The sequence below is a fragment of the Tetrao urogallus genome, assembly GCF_951394365.1.
Source record: "Tetrao urogallus genome assembly, chromosome: 1".
Classification (NCBI taxonomy): Eukaryota; Metazoa; Chordata; class Aves; order Galliformes; family Phasianidae; genus Tetrao; species Tetrao urogallus.
Genome location: NC_136813.1, coordinates 149,954,974 through 149,976,920, shown reverse-complemented (window position 1 = coordinate 149,976,920; position 21,947 = coordinate 149,954,974).

Here is a 21,947-nt window from a genome sequence, read left to right as displayed (position 1 = left end):
GTGCATGTCCCCTGGATTTTCTGTATTCATATCACAGCATAAAGAAATGGTCAGGGGTCTATAAGAAATTACTAGGGATGGTCAGGGATGTCCAAGGAATGGCTAGGGATGGTCAGAAGTGATCAGGAGAAAGCTCCCTCTGTTGCTGCAGACCTGGGGGAATTGATCTGGCCATAAATGGTGCAATTTCCTACTTTGTACTAAAGGCAAAGTCATTAGTTTATATAAAAATGACTTAGAAATAGCTGATACTACCTGAAGACTGGTCTTCTTTTTGAGGTAGTGGAATTTACAGTAAGAAATACAGTAAGAAATTGAAAACTGCATTTTTTAAATACATGTTTTAAATTGATAGACTACTGCAGAAATTTCAACGCAAAACAGAGTGTTAAAATTACAAATCCAGTCTTACTTCTGTGCTTTGTTGACGTGTCCTCGGTATTCCAGCCAATGACCAAAACTATAGCAAGGATGAATTTCAGTCAGTTGAGATTCGAAGATAAGAGTGGTTACAACCCTCACACTAACGCAACAGCCAGGGGGGCTCAGTACCTCAGAATGCTTTGACTGTGTGAAGAATCTCACGCTCTTGGGGTGCAGAATTTTGCTTGTTGCCTGCTCGTGGTGCGTTTGATACAACACACATTTCATAACCGTGAGTTTAACTCTATTCTGAATTTGCGTCAGATTACTTTTACCTCATGTTTGTAAATGCCAGAAACTTTCTGTTCCTTCCCCGCTTCAGCTATAAAGTAGTAACACTGGCTGCAGAAATGCTTATGTCATCAGTGGAGGTTTCAGAACAAAGCCAAACCAGTTTTACTATTCCTGATAAAAGTAAACACCCTCTTCTATGAAGATGAAGACATAAAAGATGTAAATAGTAAATATGGTTATGGATAGGCACATAAAAAATGCAATGTTGTTGTTCATTAACTCCAAAGATTGGAAACCAAGCAGATATTTAATGGAGGGTGGAGGTGAATTTTGCATGTACTCATTTCTGAAGCAAATGAAACAAAGGCAGTGGAATACTTCTGTTTTATAACTGCTGTGAGTTCTCTCAAAGTATTTTTATGGCTATGTCATTTTTAACTTCCTCACTGATTATACAACATTTGCACCAACTCATTGAAAAGGTGACCAAGCCTTCCTGCGCTTGTAGTATAGTGCGTTGTTATGCACTTATATGAGTTGTTTGCCACTTTATGTGCTGCTCAGATTCAGTACACTTTCTTCTGAACTTTGCTCTGGATTTCTGTGGAAAAAGGATAAGGTTTTACTACATTGTTTACTGTGCTGAATGGTTTAGAAATTTTAACTTGATAAATGTAAAGGTAATTTTCTTTTCCTTCACATCGTTCATGACCTGTAGACTAATATTCATGCTTGTTTATCTGTTTTAACTGACAAACCATTAAAATGTTGGGAAGTAGGTGAATTCCTTCTTGCTAGTAGAAGAGTATGAGATCAGGCATTGTGGAGAGACAGAAACAAAGACAAAGTTTGCTCTTCAAGAACTGTACCTTATCATTAGCCTTTTAGTATGTAGTGCGAAGAAATCTTGGGACTGGAAAACTTTGGCCAACCCTATGAATGAGAAATGGATTCAAGAGCTATTAAAATTATTAAAATACTGAACATTTACTTTGAAGAAATTCAGGCACAAAGATCTCAAAACCGCAAAGCAATTATTTTTATATCTAGATTGGTTGAATGGACTTTTTTCCTTGCAAATCAAGCAACACAAACAGGAGTGATAATTTGAATTAGTCAAATTCCTCTATCAATACAAAAATAATTAAAACCTTTTTTTTTAATGATGCCAAAAATAGCTGAAAATTTAAACAGTATATTTGCTTATAAACCTCAACAAATGTCAAAAATTAAAAATAAGTAGATTACCACGTGGGTTACAACACCGATAAAACACAGTACAAGGATTTAAAAGTTTTTGTATTAAATTGGGAAGACAAGTAGAGTCCCACTCTGCAAGGGAATAAATCCATTTCTGCTTTCAGTTTCATATGCACAGTATACAGTACTTTGAAGAGATTTGGGGACATCCAGTAGAGAAACAGAAAATAAATTGGTAATGCTCCAGCTTACAAGGACAGGAAGCAAAGATAATGTACAGCTGAAAGAAGTGGAGCATTTCGGACGTATTTAGGTATATAATTCATACATCCCACAGTTCATGAAAAATGGGTGGTTGGTTTTACCTCCACTTAGCATAACCTTTTTTGAAAAGCAAGGTTGGATGAATATTTCTGCCCTATTCTGCAGTGTGTGGAGTGGCTGGTATTTCTATGGAAATAAGTAGAAATAAAATATTACTAGAAGATTTTAAAAGATACATTGGACCAGTCAGTGGAGAAGTAAATAATTTTTGGAGTGATCGAATCACTGGCTCTGGCCTAAACAAATCTCCTACTTACACTGTGTACAAAATCAAAGCTATTTTAAGCATAACAACAGAAGTTGGAGGTAAGAGCCATTTCCCATGCTGTGGCCATGCCTATGCTTTGGTCAAGAGAAGAAAATTTCTGAAGTAAATATTTGGTGCTGAGTAACCAATAACTACACTACACAGCTTCTAAACATTTCCTTTGGGCCACCTCTAGTCTGGTCTCATGGGCTATATGTGTCTTAGTGAATGGAAAACATTAGATGTGCTCATGGGCCATCATGGTTCTGCTGCAGCCAGAGTGAATCTCTTTCAAACCCTTAAGACCATGCTGTGATGGGAACTAATGCATTGCAAAGTGATCACAACAGGGAGCTTCATTTCCATAGAACCCTCTTGTGAAACTCTGTCCTTGTTAGCATGCATGGTGCATCCCCATGGTGCTCTCCAGTCAGATTCAGACTGCAGTCAATCCAGCCAATGTACTCCCACCAGCTTGCAAAAACTTGATCCATTTGGGACTGGGGTGAATTTAATTCCATAGGCCACTAGGAATCAGGGCTTCCTTAGAAGGAATGGTGACGGGTGACTGTCTACTTATGCACCATAAGCACAAGGGGAGGTGTCACTGCAAGGAAGCTTGCAGTTTGGGGCTACCATGGAAAACCCCAGGAGCAGGTCAGTTGGGCATCAATCACCTTAGAGCATTTTTGCTTATGATAGCTGTACCAGGCAGAGTGCTGCCACAACAGAGGGCCTGGTTTCTTAGCAGCAATCAGGTCCACCCTGCAGCTGATAATGTCTGTCTAAATATATCGGTGATTAGGGCTACCCTGCATAGATTAAAGTCACAGCTCTGTATCTCTCATCTGAGGCCCAACAGTTGGCCTGATGACAGGACAAGCATGAACTCTTTGACCTGTTTTTCCAAACTGTTTTTAAAGCCTGCTTTAAATACACTGGGTCGCTCTCTATGAGAGCAGATTGCAACAACTGCAATTCCTTACCAGAGCATGGCTTCCTTAAACTCCAAAAATTGCACTAGGGTGGAGCAGGCTGCATGGTTAGGAGGTCATCTCTTTAGGGGCTTCAATGCCTCTTAAGTGTGCCACCTCGTTAGAAAACAGGACTAAAATTTGTGTGTAAAGCACCGACATAAGCTTTAAGCAAAAGCAAAAGATCAAATAAAAGCATTTCAATTTATCACTATACAATGGATAGAATATCCTATTTTAATAGAATGCCATTTCTTTTTATATAGGTGCTCAGTTATCTGTTTTAACTCGTTTCTGGGGACACAAAGTAATCTTGAACAAGCCGTTCTAATTGCATGGCTGTCCAGAGCTGAATTTGAGTCTCGGCTGCCTTGACAAACACGATTCCCTCTGCTCTGCACAGAAATCCTCAATATAATTATAAAAGATTCAATTCTTCCTAAGTTTTTCCCTAGGCAATGACCTGCTTGGCTTGTATGGCAAAATCAACCCCAATTTTATTATCCAGAGGATAGCAGAGTTGCCTTATCCTTTTCAAATAAATGCAACTGGGAATTGTGAAAAGGAAAAAAGAAGACCTTATTCCTTTAATTGTTCACCAGTTTAGCATGAAGAAGTTACACACAGGGGAGCCTTGAAACTTCTTTCATGTTCATACCCTTTAATTCAATTAAGGCCCTAAGCTAAAGCAAAGAGCTAGCAAGAGTCAGATACTATTGCTCCTGATAATGTAACTGCCAAAAAAATTAATGGCATATAAACAATCCAGTGGCTGTTTTGTTACAACATTTCCCCTTCTGAAGTAGGTTAGTTTGCCTGTTAGATGACAAAACTATGGATGAATTTCTTACTCACTTTCTTCAATCTTTGATTTAAAATAGGCCGCTGGATTTAAGCACTTGAGATGCAAAGAAGCATTCATATTTTCTAAATGGTCTTCTGTGATCTGAAGAGATCAATGGTATCTGTTTAGGCTCCATTTGGAGCCTAGGGGGGGAACAAAAGCACAAAGAATGGATTGATTTAGATGGAATTTGAGATTACACTCATTTCAGACACATTTTGAGGACTTGTGAGAGGTCATGTAAAGAGCCAGCCACTTCTGCTTTTTCCTTTTATCGAAGTATTGACTGACAAATGTGTTACTTTAAAGAAAATGGAATTTAACCTTAAAATTATTAGTGCAGTCAAAGGCAAATATATCATGGGCCGGATGTTGAGCCTTAAATTAATAAATAAGCAAACAGAAAAACAGGAAATGGGGAAGGAGGAAGATGTTTCAGTGAATCTAAAGGAAAAAGTGTAGTCCTGATGAATACATTTACACTGACACACATTCCTGTGTTACCAAATAAAGAACTCAGAAATATATTCTGACCCGGAGGGAAAAAAAGATAGATAGGTAGATAGACAGATATGTATATAAAATGAAAAAAATACATACAAAAATACATCTTTAAAATCACTTCCCCTAAAACCCATGAAAATACCTAAATCTGAGGAAAATTCCTCAAGAAGTAATCAAGCAAAGATACTTAAACACATTCCAGTGTGTATTTGAGGATCCGTGATTTTTCCAGATGTGTTGTCAAGGCAGAAGCACCAGTGTGACAAAAGCAACAAAAAAGAGAAGTGTGGGCTGCATGCAGTCAGGATGACTGGACAGGTGCAAGGCCCCAGGTTCTCACCTCCTAATAGGAAAAGTCAGGTAGCAGCTGTAGCTCAAGTAGATACTTGCAGATCCTCTCTCACAGCAGGCATTTTTAAAACAGTGTGGTTCTGTCTGCTCTTGCTTGCAGCTATTGAGTGCTGCTTTAGGCAAGGGGTAAAGGAAGTTCCCAGTGAGGAACTGTGAATAGATTTGAATGCAAAGAGACAGTGGCAAGCCAATCTGCTTGTCCTCTTCTCCCAGGAATTCATAAGTCACATTGTATCTCAAAATAAGGGTAACGTGAGGGGGAACTTTCTCCCCGCACTGTACACGCAAATGCCCAACATCCTATTTTGGAAGAATTTCCTTAGGAAACCAATGTCCTATGGCCTTTGGGTTTTGTAGTTTATGTGAGTTTCTCCTACCAGAGCATTTTATGGGGAATAATTCACCTCTAGCGAAGAAGCTGCATCTTGGATTTTGCTGCTACTCCTTGGGATGTCCACGCTGCCTGACTTCATTAATCTTGTTTTTCATGGTCACTGTACTGTGCAGTTATTCCATTAACATATTGTATCGCCTGCGGCTGCTTTAATGTATGCTCTATTCTATATTTGCCTAATTTATTTAGGCATTTGTAGTGCACTGACCACTGTAGGGTGTCTCTCTCTGCAGGCAAATGAGAAGAGCATATGGCATGGAACTGTGAGCTATTGACGGCGCTCCTGGGAAGCCTTGTAAAAGGGCATGGCTGCTTTGACACAGCAACTTTACACACCAATTATTTAAAAAAAAAAAAAAAAAAAAAAAAAGCAACAATTTTCCATGTAAGGAGAACTTTATATACATTGATGCCTATGCATACTGTGCACTAAAAGAATGGAGAATGTGTTTATGGCCTGTATTAGATGTTTAAACTCCTAGCAATCTGGGGATCCAACATAAAATGTAGATGGTTACAGAGCTCAGAAGCAGAGCACATTATCTGTCATTGCAAGGATCAACCCTTAATTGAGACATTCTTTTTTTCTGTCATTTTTAGAGTCGACAATAGAACTGGCTAGATGCAGCAAGCAGAGTGTGACAAAAAAAAAAAAAAAAAAGAAGATTTGACAAAGCATTAATAAAAATAGAGCTTCTTTCCATGAGGTCATCTCTTCTGCATTTTACATATGTATGCATACATTTCCTTGCTTGGAAATAAAGGTCATAATTATTTTATCCTTTCACTCACTAAATGTCTACACAGCCTTTTTTCTTTAGGAACACAAAAAAGCACAAAGTGCAAATGACAGAGCCTAAAAGGCAGGGGATTTTTAAAAATTTATTATTCTCTGGTTTAAAACATGTTGGCACAAGATATTAATCAAATAGGAAATAATTTGTTTTTCAGTAATGCATAATCATAATCTGGTATTGAAAAAGAACCATTAAATTCTTTCACAGCCAATCTTTGTTAGCATCTTATTTTTATTATTAACTGTATTTAGTTGAATAGAAGTGGAGGGAAAGTATGATGCATTAATATAAATGGTACTGTGAGCATTTGAACTGTATCCTAGTTTTAAAGGATGGTCATCAGATATCTGTAGTATATTCTGAGTGGATTTCCTTGTGATAAGAAAAAATATTGCAGAATTTCATGACGTTTACCATACATGGGTAGTGAGTTTGGGTGCTGAATATGAGAACATGTAACCTTTAATAAATGCAACCACGGTTTCTGAGTAGATGGTTCACACGCTAAAGAGCTAGAATGACAGCAACAGTGTGTATGAGAAATTCACTCCAAATTCATGCACATTTAAAGAGCAGGCAGTCAGCTTTTCATTTAAGCTTTAAAATATCCAGACCTCTCCAAAGTGAGAAGGGATGGTACTACTCAAAATAATGAGAAACCAGCCCAAGCCTGATCCAGGCATCCAGTGCTGATGTCATTGTCATTACACGGACAATTGCAGTAATCCCAGAGAAGATGTGCTTTTAGGTGAGGCAGCAGGTACCAGCTCATTGTTGTCCACGACCATTTGTCCCTCAGTAACGGTGAGGAGCAAGGCAATTAGGAGAACAGAGCTGAGTGCTGCTGGAAAGGTAAGAATATCTTTAAAGCCTCAAAAGCTTCTTCAAATTGTTTTACTGTTGCGAAGTAGCCTTTGAAATCATTTGAATTGCAAACAGTGAAAGTTTATTGTTAGACCAGCTATTGTTTCTGAGCCACAGGGGTATCTGAGCAGGGAGGGAAGAGCTGGAGCCAGATGGAGGAGGAAGGAGTTTCTTACCAGCACGTTGCCCACGCAGCACCTCAGGCGGCAAAAAGAGCAGATGTTTGCTGGAGGAAGGAGAGCACTTACCTATTCAGTACCTATTTATTTACCAGCACTGTCAGCCTGGTCCACGGGGGCTGGCAGTCTGTGAGGAACACCATGAAAATGCTAGGGAATGGAGGTAGAAAGACTTAGCCTCCTCCTTAGCCCCATATTTATCTCTTGTGTAACAAAGAACTTTATCATTGCTTGCGCTTCCAACTTCAGATCTCAGTGGAGCTTCTGGAGTTGAGAAAGCACCGAGAAAGTGTTGAAAGTCAGAAAGTAGTTTTTACACTGTGTGTGTCATGAGGGAACAGAGTGCATCTCACAGATGTAGACTTTGGGAGAAGAGTATTCAAGTTGATACTTGCACACTGTTGTGTTTTGTGGCCCCTGCATGTTAGGGTCAGATGGAGACGGTTTGCTGCAGGACTGATTCTTCCCACTGACTCCACGTGAGAAAGAAACCACCTTCCTGGGGCAAAGTTACAGATTCCAGAAGTAATACAAAAACTAAGCTCCCACCATCATACTGTGCAGAGAAAGGAAATTTAAAAGCTGCCATATGTGATAGCTCCTTTAACATAACTGATGAGCTGATCTACAGTCTCATCTGTAGCTCTACCCTGGGACAGATCTTGTGTCATCAGAGAACCCCAATACAGCCACTTGTTCAACAGATGGGGCTGCATTAGCATTAGGTCCCTTCCGTTCACAGAACATGCAATTGTATTTATTCAGAAACTAATGTGCACAAGTGTCATGAGCATGGCTAATCCAGGCAAAAAAAACACTGTCCCAAATCTGAATAGCTGCAGTATGCTTCTGCTGAGGGGACGCTCTAGGAATACACCATGAATACAATTACATCTTCTTTCAGCAAGACCTCCTGCCTCAGAACAGCTGAAAGCACATTGTCAGAGCTGCAGACAACAGCTTCAGCTGCAGATAAGACGTATTCTGTAAAGAAACCACCTCTGTGATGAAACACAGGAAAACCTGTATAACTGCATGCGTTGCACAAAGTAAATTAACAATTTATAACTCATTCACATAATGCAGTTGCTCACAGAAGGAAGTAGAGAACAATACCATATTCACTGAAGCTTTAAGAGGATGCTATTCTCACTCTGCTTACGAAAAAAAAAAACCCAGTTGCTACCAGAGACCTAGAGGAAATGGTAGGTGTTAGCTATTCTAACCATTGTGGATTTGGCTGTCAGTTTTGTGTCATATTGAGGTTGTGCATGCTTGCACGCACATCTAAATTTCAAACTCGTTACATGCACTGCAACTCAACTAGGTCACGTTAACGAGATCTTCAGAAGTGTGGCTGTAGGTGTTCTCCCAGCCAAGCCAGATTTAATCAAAGTTTTTCCTCAGCCTAGTCCTCAGAAACAAAAATACACCTGTGCTTTCTTTGCCCTTGGTGTTGTCAGCACTCTGGCTTGATGCTCTTAGATAAAATGTGTATGCACACAGATAAAATTTGTATGCATACATTCTCATGCAAAACAATGCAGGCTGCATAAATGTCAGTGTGCTTGTTTGGAAATTTGTTTAAAAACATGAGTTATTTACTTCCTGTCTGAACTCTGTGGAGATGCTTCACAGCGCTACTCGGACTGTGTGACACTGCATGCAACACAGGGATGCCCAAATCATTGAGATGTTTTCAGACACCCACATACCCATACCCAAAATGTAAGAACATAGAGCAAGTTATCTCCTTATTCACATAATTTTTTTTTTCCTTCTTTTTCACCTGAAGTTAAATGATACCAGAGTGAAAGAATGACCTACTTTGTTAAAAAACAAAGAGTTGGAGGAGTCTCAAGGGAGGCATCATTGCTCTCTACATTGACCTGAAAGGAGGTTGTGACAAGGTGAGGTCAGCCAGTTCTCCCAGGTAACTATGATAGGATGAGATGTCCTTAAGTTATGCCGGAGGAGGTTCAGTTTGGATATTAGGAAAAGCTTCTACTCAGGAGTGGTGCTGCACTGGCACAGGCTGCCCAGGGAGGTGGTGAAGTCACCATCCTTGGACGTGTTTCAGAACTGTGTGGATGTGGCACAGAGGGACGTGGTCAGTGGGAATGGTGAGAATGGGCTGAGGGTTGGACTGGATGATCTTAGCGGTCTTTTCCAACCTTAATGATTCTGTGATTCTATGACTGTTTCTATGACTGCTTCTATAACATGTCATTTTACAGAGTATTTAAGATACTGGATGTTTATACAACAATTTAGACATTCATTCAGTATATACTAAAAAATAAAACAAAACAAAAATGTTATTTTCCCGTTCTTGCATTGACTGAGTAAAGGAAATCACTCATGACTTATATAAATGGCACACAAAAACACACTCCCCTGACTTTTCCAAAGTTTAATCCAACAATCAAAAATGACAACAGCATAGATAAGCACAAATGTCAGCCAGCTGCACACAAGCACAGACATGTTTCATGGCAGAGATGGAAATAGCTCTCACTTTGTTACAGAAAGAAGGCTGACTAGAGTCATGTTTGCTTTCCAGTATATATTCTTAAACGTTTGTGTTCCTTGGTTAAAAACAAAAACAAACAAAAAAGTGCTGCTAACATGAAGCCATGCTTCAAGTAACATTTCAGTTTTCTAGAGCACAGTATACTTTCTTGTAGTAACACATGCACGTGCAGAAATGTATACACTCGTATGCGAAATACCAGCAGATTTGGCTGGTGTTAAAGTGCTTTTGTTGCAAAATGGGTTCTCTAAACTGGGAGATCTAAAGTCAGATGCAGTGATTTTTCTTAAACTGCAGTGAAAATTTCCCCTCAGAGCCCAAGCACAAGGAAAGCAGGGAAAAGGAAAAAAGACAAGGGCTGCTCTTTGGGGAGGGGGTGGCTGGCTTCCAAGGGCACAAAGCGAGTACATGTCGGAGCAGCTGCAGACGCTTGAGCTGGGATCCAGGCGCACAACCACAGCCTTCATGGTGATTAAGGAATAAGTTAACTCTCTGTAGAAAGTTCTGTTATTTGGAACGTGCAGCGCTCAGCACTGTACAGACAGGGAGGGAAACACTGACACATCTCCTTTGCTGCTGCCTTAAGTTTATCAGCAGCTGTCAGATCATTCCCAGTACATATTGCACTTGAAGTTCAGGCACCTGGTTATACCAGCTTTCATAGCCATGCATTTTAAAAGGATTCCTCCTCTGATTTTTTCACTTTCAAACCAGTTCAGCTATCACCTCATTGCAGTTTACTGTGCAGCCCTAATCAACATATTACAGCCTGGGAACTGCTGCGCCATGTCATTGCACTAAAGGGAAAAAAAAACTCCTTCCTATGATGCATCCAATTGCCTGTTCACACAACAAAATTAAGCCCTTTAAAAAAGAAAAGAAAAAAAAAAAGCAATCGTTAAGCATTTTTTGAACTGTGCAGCCGTGTCAAGTCAAGCCCTTCCCACCCCCTTCATAATGCTGCCTGCATTATGCCTCTGGAAACTTGTCCAGGTGTGCTTCCCACTGCCTGGAATCACGGGGTTGGTGGAGACAGGATCTTGAAACCGCTGACAATGGCTTTCGATGCACTCCTTACTTCCAAGCAAATATTCTGCAAGCGTGTGATTTTTTGGCGCTGCCGTAACTATTGTGGCATTGCCCCGAAGGACATACTAACCCAGTTTAAAATAAGTGTATTTAATAGCGCAGAGCTCTATAACTTGTCTAGTAGGACATTAACCACAGCTTTGTAAATGATTTCAAAAGCAACCTCAGTTACAAACAAAAATGAATTTTCAATGGACTGTTTTATTGTTTTTAATAATAATTAGAAGGCTGTTTTACAGGCTTTTGTTTCTGGAAAGGGTACAGGTTTACTAACCTTGAGCACATTTATGAAGTCATGACATTTATTTTTTGCTTTTGAATCAGAATCTAAGTTACTGTATTAAGGATGATTCTTGTATCAAGTTTAGTCAAAATATGCAGCCATGCAGAAGGCAGATCAACCAAGTGGCTGCTCCTCCCTCTGCCCACACAGGGAAATATGTATAGTATGGCCAGATCTAGTAAGTACTGTTTCAGGGGAAGTTCATTTCAGCTTCTTTAGTTTATGTCCAGTGCATTTGCTGTGTTATGTGTCAATGACCATACACTACTGGATATGAGACTCAAGTGTTCAGTGGAAACTACTTAGCTTTGAACAGCAGTTTAGTCTGTGTGCTGGTAATGAAAGATGCTGTTAAGAGTGTGCATTACTCTGGCAGGTTTTTTTGTTTGTTTGTTTTTTAACACAGAAAGAGAAAATGATTATTTTCAGCAAGAAAATAGGCTGACATTATTCAACATGAACAAAATTGCCTAACCGTTCAAAGGGCTTCATAATGAAACCATGCCCAATTTTAAATTTCTTCCACAATTGATGGTTGGACGAGGTATGCTGTAAGGCTGATGTACCTCTTTTGGAGATTCCTCATTCTATTTTAGCTGTGAGCTACTTCATCACCAAATGATGGGAAAATTGTATTTTCACAGTGTAAGCAAAATCTGGTGATTTTGAAAAATACTGTGACCATGAATCCAATAATTGACCCTGAATCCATCTCCAAGAACAGAGCATTTACACCCAGCATACAGCTACTTCCTTGAGCTACATTTTCCTTACTTCCTTTTCTCAGTCCAGGGTAGATAGAAAGTGATTTGGCAGCTGAATTAGAGCTATTGAATACTGTGTTCATCGTGGTAATCTTTTTATCAACCATTTTGTTCTGGTGCTGATGTTGCTTCAATTCCCACATTAACCCCACATTTTTGTTTCACAACTGGTGAGAGTGCGAGGAAGTAACTCTGATCAACACACAAATATGAGTTTGTATTTGCATACCACAGTCTTTTTTTGCGTATCGATATTTTTGAAAACAAAAATATTTTTCTTTATTAACACATTGATCCTCAATAATAGAAGGATAGAACACTATTGCTTTAATTTATGTATGAAATTGTCCCACTATCTTGTGTACACAAGATATTTATAAGTTTTGTTCTTACTTAACAAGAATTCTGTGTCTTCTTTCAACATGGCTTCTATACATTGTTAGAAAAGTAGTCAATGTGTAGAATGGACTACTCCAGTAAGTCAAAGAAAAATATAATTTTTCTTCTTTCAGACTCACCTTTGATGTAATCAGATGGGACTAAGTACAGCTTGGGCAATTTGAGCAGTTTTTCCACTTGCAAAAGCAACAAAGTAGCAATTGCAGTATCAGAGCTCTTCTGCTTGGGAATAAAGACAACAGATAAGATGAAAACTGGTTTTCCCGGTGTGTGTGGATTTTGAAAGACTCAGTCTTCAGACAGTAGGCATTTAAAACCAGGGAAACAGTTAAGTAGCCCAACATCTGACAAAGCCAATAGCACTGATAAGGCCCCAGTAGGGTAGGTGGACAAAGCGCCACAAAATCCTAATTTGGCCCTGTCAGCAAGACATTATTTATGTCAGGGTGCATACAGCAAAAATATGGCAAGCAGATGGAAACTGGGTCAATCAAAGGCAAAGAGGCACAGGAGGAAGAGTTTAGCTTCTATCACTTCTTGAAGACAAGGTCAAAAGATCTCTTGCCTTTTCATTTGTTTATAGATGCATCATCTTATTTTATTCAAATATTTACCAGAGCCTTTCAAATAATCAAACAAGTGAGATTTATTATTGTTGTTTCCAAAGCTGATTACAGAGGAGATATTGCTTGTTAATCTTTTCCCATTTAGAATACATGCTCCCATACCCCTCCCCAGAACACAGATGCTTAAACTGCAGGACATCATTTTAATCCCAAGGTACTGTCACAGCTATGAATCCAAATAATGGTTTTATTCCAGGTGAAGAATAGCCAACTGCAATATGCCTACTTGCAAAACTATGATTGGGGGAGTTGTCATCTAAGCAAATAATGTGTTAGCCGACCACGCACAAAATAAATTCTTTAGAATTAAGCTTAAAGTCTCCTACTGACTGATGTGATGGGAGGTAGGGGCAGTTCAGGAGCTAGTCCAGTTTTAGCAGGGCACAAAATCTGGGACTTATCTGACTTGAATGGAGCCAGTCTAAGTAATCAAGCAGGGAAAAAAAGCTATTGCCAGAGATTCAGATAACTCCATTTTTTAGCTGTGAATCCTGTAGGAAAAGAAAGAGCAAAAGACACAAGTGGTAAGAAAGAAGGAAGGAAGGGAGGAAAGGAGGAAGGGAAGAAAAAGAAGGGAAAATAAACCTTCCTGATTTAGGTAGAAAGCTTCAGTTCTCAGCTGCAATAAGACTCAAGTGTGCTAAAACAGCCAGCTTTATACAGTAACAGGGAGCAACTCATTAGAAAATGAAGGAATGTAAGTGCATTTTGAACATTTGCTCCAGTTTGGAAAGGACACTTAAAGCACATCTTCAATTCAGGCCTTTAAAGGAAATATTTGTGGCTTATGTCTGCAAGTGGGTAGCATATCTAAAAGTATTTTTTAAAATGACAGGGCAGAAACAGTTGTTAGATTGATTGCTCATCAGCTAACAGGGCCCTGGAAATGAAGGTATTTGTCAGACAAATAATTGGAAATTGTGAACTAAACCATTATGTGGACATTAATTATTTATCATTTAAAAGTAGCTGATGACAGAGATGACAAGCTGTGTTAAAGCATCCCAGCTACACCACCAATTTGCTGTACGGAGCACCTGAGGATGCACATCAGCCAGCAGCACACCTGAGCACTTTTTATTTACTTTCTCCTCCCACAGGTGTTTGCAGAGCCTTGTTCCCACGACTGCTGAGGGAGAGGGCTGAAAGCACCCAGACACTGCTGCAAGCCTGTATTTCTGTGTAAACATAAGTCACACACACACGTGTACCCCAATCGGGTGCGTGCCTGCCTGTGCACACAGCAGTCTGTGGCACTGATGTGGTGTAGCATCATAAAGTGGCTCATGATGGTACAGGGCCTGAGGTGTGGATCCGGTACCTCCTGCACTCAAACAAGGCCTCCTTTCTGTGTGCTCTGTGCCACAGTCACTGTTCAAACACGCGGTTATGAACATCACATACTTTGGCCATTAGTCACAGAAGGCTAGCATGTGTTCATGCAAATAGCATAAAAGTCAACAAATGCATAAAACCCTCTCAGCTGGTCTCAAGTGAGAATGTGCAAACAGGAAGATGCATTTACCATGAGAGGAAGGGCTGCAGAGCAGCTGCCAGTCTCCATCTGGCCACTCGGAGGCTGTGCTAGCTGCCATTGCAGATTCTCCCTGCTCAGCAAGCCTTTAGGTCCCTGAGCCACCCACACCCCACAGGGCTCAAACCAGCCCTGAGTCATCAGGAAGTTACCACAGGGCCAGAAACAGAAGTCAAGTACACTTCCCCTCAGTTATTCCCATGCTGCTCACTGTGTTGAGGCTGCATCGTAGTCCTATTCCACACAGCCATCACCTGTACCCTGAGCTCACATCCCTGCCCTTCTGTCCTGATTTCCTCTCAGTCCTGTCAGCACAGCTCTATCTCTTTCCCAGCGCTGGCCTCTTAAATAGTGTTTCGTGGGCAATTCCACAGCATAAAGAAACTTGAATTTCTCACAGGGTTGCTGAATTCACCCAGCTTTACTCTTTCCTCTACTGTAAATCATCCAACCCCGAAGACCTGAAGCAAAAGCACATACCTGAGAGTTACATGGTGACCTCTTATTAATGCAGGGTATTTTCTGGCTTAGATTTCTACTAAGAAATGTGAAAGAGGCTCAAGCCAAGAATATAAACGAGCTTCTGGGAGGTGCTTTATGAAAGCAGCTAGACATAGGAATCCTTTCAATTAACTCTATAACTCACTTCCACACAGTATGGTGAAGTGGGTCATCCTGCAGGAGAGCAATGTTTACCTGTATTGCTGCCATCCCACACCCTTCCATCCCAGTGCAGCCAGTCCAACGGCTCCTCTCATCCACAACGCACCACCGCCCAGACGTGGAGCAATACGAGTTCCTTCACACTTGAGGACTGGATAGGAAAGAGGCTGACACTACAAGGTGGATGGATAAAAAAACCAGGAAGAATGTATTCTACAGCTGCCATGTGTGTTGGCTGGGGGGGGGGAGGAAGATGGGAAAGATGGGGTCTGGTGTTTGGATTAGGGTAAGCCTTTTGTTTCAGCAATTCACAGCTCACTGTGGGACCACTCCACTTAGACTTAGAGGGCACCGGTCAGCAGGTTGCAGTCAGCCACAGAGTCACTAATCACTAGGGCCAGCATCACAATTGCGAGATCTGTGGCCAAAGAGCTAATGTTTTAGACACATCCGGTTTCCAAGACAGGCACACCTCTCCTATGAAGAAAGGTTGAGGGAACTGGGCTTGTTTAGCTTGGACAAGAGGAGGCTCTGGGAAGACCTCATTGTCTCCTTCCAATATTTGAAAGGAGCCTGTAAACGGGAGGGGGAATGGCTGTTAATGAGTGTGGATATTGATAGGACAAGGGGGAATATTCTTAAACTGAGACAGGGCAGGTTTGGGTTAGATATTAGGAGAAAGTTTTTCACACTGAGGTGGTGATGCACTGGAACAGGTTGCCTGGAGAGGTTGTGGATGCCCCATCCCTGGAGGCATTCAAGACCAGGCTGGATGTGGCTCTGGGCAGCCTGGTCTGGTGGTTGGCGACCCTGCACATAGCAGGGATTTGAAACTAGGTGATCTTTGAGGTCCTTTTCAACTCATTCTATGATTCTATGATTCTATGATTCTATGATACTGCACATTTCATCTCTTCCGACATAATTTTTTATCTGCAGAAACAAAACTAAAGATTTGCTCACAGTTGTGTCAGGAATGATCCTATGGTTTTTTTTAAAACCTTCTTGTATTTTATTCAGGATCTGCTCAGGTACCTATTTTATGTAACTTTCTGGGCATATTAGTTCAGAGCAGGAGCAGAAAAGGGTAACTGCAGGTTCAATAGTACCAAATTGCTTTGCTCCAACAAAACATTAATTAAGTTTTTCACCCTTCACTCTCTCTAACACAGTTCAGAGAGGCTTATTGCTATTTGTCAGGTCAGAACTGGTTACAAAGATCCGAGTGTCAAAGTTCCACTCACAGATTATTCTGGCTGGAGTCTGTCTGCTCACACAGGATATGTTGTTGTCCTTGACCTTTGTTATTTCTATAGTCCTTTGGTGCCAAAATAAAGGAATTAGCCTTCCAAAACAATTTACGGATGACATCGATCAGTGAACTAAAATTCCACAGCTGATTAGTTCTGTCTTCTTTAGAAGTTAATGAGAAAATAAGCCGCTTTAATGAAACAGATGATGTAAAAATGTTTTCTGGGAAATAGACAAAATGTCCTATTGCAAAAAATGATACATGCAGAAAAGCAGCTAAGTGCCAGAAGGTCCACAGAAATGATAAAGCTCAGTAAATAAGATGGATAGACCGAGGACTGTGAAATTCTCCTGCAGAGTGAGGTAAACTTGTTCCATTTACATAACAGTCCTACACCCAAACCTGTTTTGTTTGAGAACTCTAAAACAACACAGAAGACTGTCTAGAAAAGCATTCAGGCTTGTGGTGTGCAGTGGTAATTTAGTCTTTATCCCACATGAAATATTATGCAGGAAATACACATCTGTTTATTTGTAGAGCTTACCCTATAAGGGTGAGGATCAATCTGTAAACACTTCGAGCTAATCTCAGATAGCAGGAGTGGTGTATGCACAGGTAAAGGTACATGCCAAGAACATATATATATGTTGCATACCACAAGCCCTCCACAATAAATGCTAACCAGTTTGGTACCATTTGAGCCACTGTTTCCCAAAGTAAGCTGTGTGCATTTTCAGACATACTGAGCTCTCTTGGAAAGTACCTCAATTCAGACCCCAGAAACTGAAGCAGTTAAAGGTACAGATACTATTGAAACACAGGTCACGGGTAATTTCATATATCATCTGTGCTTTTTTTTTTTTCCTTTGAGGGCCAAATACATTGCTCTGAATGTGTTGTCATTCCCAAAATCTTACAATGTGAGATGTGAATTGCGAAAGAAAAGTGTTTCCTACAAAACTATTATAAACGTATGTGTCAAACTTACAAATCCTACTGATAAAAAGCAGTTGAAGTTACCCCAGAAATGCAATGGTAAAGTGTGGGAAAAATACAGCACAAGTCAGTTTTCGTTGGTATTCTAGATTAGGGCTTACTAACGTACCTCATTTTGTGCATCAAGTCAAATAGAACTATGTTACCTTTAGGAATTTGTACTTTATTCAAACCTGAAAGCTGAGAAAGTCTTTTTCTGCAATTACTTCTAAAGGGAACCTGAAAAATTAAGATGCTTCACAGCAGCTGCAGAACAGCATGATGTTTCAGGAAGCACAGACCAGGGAGAAGATACAAAGGAATCTATCTCAGGTTCAGCTGTACATCCCTTTGTGCTGGGGTGCCAGTTTTACTAAAGGATGTCATGGGCTCCTTAGATGTAGAAGTGAGACCATGCACAGATGAAATGGAAAAGTTGTTATTTTCTTCCAAAGTAGTGATCAGTTCTGTCACTACTTTGCTTTCAGCTTTTCTCATTCTTTTCCTTTTCCTTCTCCATACATTTTTTTTTTTTTTTAATTGTTAGGCTTAAGCTCACTTCCACTTAACTTGGGTTCAGTAGGAAAGTTGTACCAAGTCAACCCTTTCAGCTTTCATGTCTTTGGCCAAAGAAATTGGCTTGACTGTGTTTACTCCTTTGGGATTTTTATTATGGTGAAAACCTAAAGAGCTCATTTTTGAGAGACTTTCTTGCAAAGAGAGTGGCTGGCTGACACAGCTGCTACAGGACACCAAGGATATCATGCCGTGAAAATACTACTGCCACCTCTGGGTACACAGCATATCTATCATTAGCATCACTGCATGGCGGGGATGATGGAATGGCACATGGGGATAATTTTCAAGTCCATCTAGGCTATAACCAGGTGCATTCTCCAAAACACAGGGCACATCTGTGTCTTGCTTTGTGGCAGGGTAGGATGGGGAAAGGAGCACTGAAAACAATAATACAGGGAAAAATGTCCCTCTTTGAAAAGAGCCTTCACGCTCCATATAGCAGTTGGTTATTATACTACTGCCATTGGAGTCCCTCTATGCTCCTGCTCTGTTTGTTCTGCAGTTATATACAGGGAGCAGGAAGGCCTCAATTAGCCATATGTGGGACACTGTGCAGTCTTGGGAGCATTACTAATCTTGTAATGATATCAACTGTGAAGCATCCCTCAGTGGTAAGGGGGAGTGGAGATAAAACAGACAATGGGAATAAGGATCCCAGTGCAGAATTGAGGCAGCAAAACAGGAAAACAAAGAGGGATAAAGGGCAGGGAAGACAAGAGAGAAAGATAAGATCAGAAGGAGAGTGTACAAAAATAAACATAAGGAAACAAACTCAATTTTACACCAGAATAAAGGGCTTGTGGCATCCCCAAAGGCTCCCAGTTCTTTTGTCACCTTTTCAATGACAATAGGACTTACTACTCCAGCAGATCAGTGCTGAACTGCGAACAGCCATCTACATCAACTTTTAATCACTGACACCTCAAATTGCAAACAGCATGGTGAGAGAGCACCGAGAGGTCTGTGCATCATACCATGGCCATACAAGGGCTTAATCATCTTCCTCGGGTGAATTTAGGGAGCAGCTGCTCTATAAGGCCTCGCTGCGTAAGGATGAATAATGTGTTTTTAGGAACGCTGCTGTGTGTTGAGGAAGATTACCATGCATGTCCTTAGGAGATGGAAGAGCTGTTCTTCTTGACCTTTGTTGTAGAGGAGAGACGATTTTTTTTTAATAAAAGTGTGATTATTTGTACGTTCTGTAGCCTGCATCATGCTTTTACAGCTCAAGCAGCTATGTTTGACCAATGACCTCTCAGACTTTATTATACTTAGCAAAAATATCCAGCAGTATGCTTATATATGCTTTTTCCCTGCTCTGGTTATCATTGCTTGGGATCCTGCAAAAGTAGGGTATACTTTTGGCTATCTGGGAAGGAAGAAGATGATTTCTGTGGGGAAAAAAAAAAAAAAAGTGAAAGAAACTTCTTCCATCCCATGTAGTGCCTGGGGTTTTTCATTCACCCTAAATGATGCCTGCAATTCCCTTAGGGCAGTAAGAGGCCAGTTTCAGGGCTTGGAGATCATTATTTTAGCTGATGGGAACAAGAAAAAAAAGATTTACCTGAATGTTTATGAGCACTGAATCCTTGTTAAAGAACTTGCAGGAATGAAATACGTTAAAGATTTTTTCTCTCTTGCTTACTGTGTTTCATATTGTGCTAACATACTATGCAGGAAAACAAATCAGGGACCTTTTAGCTTTCTGCACAGAAGAAGTCCTACAGTGGCCTCCTGAAAACTGGACAGACAGAGTAAGGGAAATCCAAAAAAGTAGCACCCACCATAAATACACAGGTCGCTCAGAATGTAATGGATCCAATTTATTTCCAGGGAAAATATAACAGATGCAAAGAGCACAATAGCACTATTCGATAGAGCAAATTCTCAGCTACAAAGCACTATTTTTCAACGTAGTCACCACCATTACCTCTGGACCTTCACCAGTGATGAATGAGAGCCTTTATGCCATGCACTTAAAAATCTGCACCAGCAGAGGTGACCCACTGGTTCACTTTGGATGAACTGATGGAGATGCTCATCATTTCACAGTGTGACAGCAGTGCATGGCTGTCCTGAATGTGGCTTGGCTTTCATGCCGCTGTCACCACTACTGAAATGCACCACCCAAACCTCACTATACACTCTTTGGTCTGCATAAACATTGAGCAAGCATCGGTGAATGTCACAGGGTGCCATTTTTTTTCTGAATGGAAGAATTCAATGACACATCTTTACTTCATATTCAATTCCATATTAGATGCCATTTTGTCACATGGCAACAAAATATAGCAGAATTGGTGGAAAGATTCAATCTTTAACTGCCATACAACCAACCTCCACCTCTGATGTCATGGGCCAACATCATAAATAGGAGGTGTTACTTTTGGAGCAGCACTCATAAATCTCACCATATTGGCAAGTTAATAGACTCATGCTCATATTAAAGTATTAGTGGGTTAAGCATCCTGAGATACATACAAATACACCATGTAGTTACTGCATTAACAGTTTAGGACAATAACTGCTTGCTATACAGAGGGGAAAATTAGTTGCCCAATTGGACATACATTCTAAATCTCAAAAGAAATTGGTGTCTCAGACTTCACTTTACCTAGAACACGATAGCTAGCATTTCTGCTCTAAATGTAGATGCCTGACTTCCTGTTTTTTAATAACCCAGATTACTTTGTCCATAGCACCACGCTTTTCACTGAAAAGGAATAGTGACATTTTAATAACTGAGTCATCTACAAGATGCGTCACTTTCATGTAGAAACTTCCCTGAAGAATTTCCCTGACCAAGTACTAGTGACAGCTGAGCAAAATGTTTTGTAAATGTCTCAGCTGAAACCTTGTTCTTGTGGATAAAGTGAAGCCCATACTATTGGCTGTCTTTTCTAGCAGGTTGAATCTATAGCTGGTGGTATCTTGCCACAGGGAGAAAAAAAAAAAAAAGAAAAAAAGAAAAAAAAAAAAAGTTCACAATATCTCATTTGGATTCAATTTAGAAACATTTTTCTTTTTCAAGCTACAATTGGAGGACTTTTTCCCTGTCTCCAGCCCTTCTCCAACATGTAAGAGCTTCCTCATCTTTCACTCAGACTTGCATGGGTGATGGTCCTGCTTTGATAGATTATCCACACCTGAAACAAAAGACTCAGAAGCATTTGTTCATACAGTAACACAAATCTAAATTCTTTTTTTTTTTATCCCCTTGCCCTGTAAGTGTTCTCGTTTCCATCATTAAGAACATTTATCTGAGATTGCATCTTTCACTTCATGAAGTCTGAAAGATCCTTCTAATATAGTAGTTATCCTTTATCTATCCCCTGCTATTACTCAGAAATTATATAAAGAAAAATCACACTTCCCAACTAATATACAACAAAGAAGAATAACAGACTTCTCACTTAGTCATTGAATTACTTGCCATCTTCAAACTGTCAACAAATTATTGATGGAAGTATTGTGTGATTCACATGTTCCTTTTTGTCATCTTAATAATTTCCCTGATCACATTTACCCTAAGATACTCCCTTGACTGATTAGAGAGGCTGGTTAGTTTGTTTGGGGTTTGATACAGCATCAATGAAATATGCTTGGAAGTATACAAGGAGATCAATTATGCGAAGCTCAAATTTGTTGATTTAAAGTATTTCACCTTGAGGTCAACCAGGACCTGTGGAGTCTCATGGATGATTTCCATGTGTGCCTGGATGCTGAAGCAGCCCAGATGGCAAGGAATGGATGGCAGGAAAGTGAGGTAAGGACGAAAGAAGGCAGTGCTGTCCAATGTCTGCATCCATTTGTTCCCACATCTTTCCAGGCCCTGACTTGGGCCTTGGTGCCAGTGCATCAGTGCATCACTTTCAGTAGATACACTAGATATTAAAGCTCAGAAATCCCTCCTTT